Below are 1,417 nucleotides of genomic sequence, written 5' to 3' on the forward strand. Positions count from 1 at the left end.
AACGCGTCCTCTCTAGCTGCGATTGATGACGGGAAGGGGAGGGCATCATTCACGCACTAAAGCAGGAATTGTGGTGGGGGTAAATCGTGGTAACTCTTCTTTTCTCAATCTTAACTGTTTTGGATGTGTTAAATGAGCTGAGCTCATCTTGTGTCTGCTGCAATCACATAAACCCACCAAAACCCTGGGCTGGATGAGTAGAAAACTTCCACAGACCGACCTCAGGGCTGCCCTGATGTCACCTGTGGTTTGGGATAAAGAGAGGAGGTTCCACTCCGTGGCTGTGGGCACATGGGCCATCCCAGTCCACCCTCGTTGGAGACCATCAACCAGCTGCAGAGACCGGACAACAGGAGCCAAAGCGTCCAACGAGCCGAAGGTGCCAGCTCTGAACAGGAGAAGAGCAGCTCAGCAAGACACCGAGCACCCAGACCTGGGAGGATGGGGAGCCCTGGGCAGGCAGGGAGAGACCAGGAAGAGATCGCGGGTCCGTCCTGCCCAGTCCATGGCAGATTCCCAGCCCGGGGACTCGTCCATCTGCTGGGCAGCACGCTGTCTGCTGGGCTGCAGGGACTTTTTCTGGCTCTGGGAGCTGAGTAGGTCTTTTCTTCAAGAAGAGCTTCGTTCTTCTCCCATCAAGCTTGATTGCCAAATGCTTTTTGACAGAAGTGGAAGCAGAATAGCTACGGAAGTCCTTGCTGGAAGAAAACACTTCAGTGCAACTTGAAGTGTTTTGCTGCATCAGGCCGCATGTCTCAGGTGTCTCTTGTGCAACTACAGTCAGGGTCTTAAAATAAAAAAAACCCATCGCTGCTCACCGGTCTCAGGCAGAGCTGGAGTGTTTGCCTGGGCCCCTGGCAAACAGCATTCCTGTTCCTGAGAGCAGACGAGGTGTGCAGCCAGCATCATGGCACTGGCAGCCCGTGGGGTGAAGCAGAATGTGACTCCCCGAGCGAGCCCTGTGTTTGCTCTGCGGCGTTGCTGCCCTGAGCCTGGACTGCCCAGCAAAGCCCCGTTGCTCATGGTTGTCTGCTTTCTTCCCCCAGTACAGGGTCCCCACTAGATTCCCACTCGTGGGGCAGGAGGGAGCGGCAAGCTTAGCTGGTGTGTCCACCCAGCCTGTTTGATGCTACGAGCTCTAAGAACCTGCGCGTAAACATCCCTGAAGCTGCTCTCCCCTACCCTGGTGCTCTGTCAGCAGTACAAGAAGGCCAGAAGATGCTTAAAGTTCCTTTTGGCCCTATTCCCCTTCCTCAGATAGGGAAACAGGGGTGCTCGAAGTGAGGATCAGTCCTTCGGGGCAGGGCTGCCCTCGGAGCCTCTCCCAGCCCCAGCTGCTCTGCAGCACTGGGGCAGAGCTGCTTCCTCTGCCCGCAGCCACCGTGCGGCTCCTCCCCGAGGGGCCTGTGCAGAATAT

The sequence above is a fragment of the Buceros rhinoceros genome, unplaced genomic scaffold (genome assembly GCF_000710305.1).
Source record: "Buceros rhinoceros silvestris isolate BGI_N320 unplaced genomic scaffold, ASM71030v1 scaffold17999, whole genome shotgun sequence".
In the NCBI taxonomy this organism is placed as follows: domain Eukaryota; kingdom Metazoa; phylum Chordata; class Aves; order Bucerotiformes; family Bucerotidae; genus Buceros; species Buceros rhinoceros.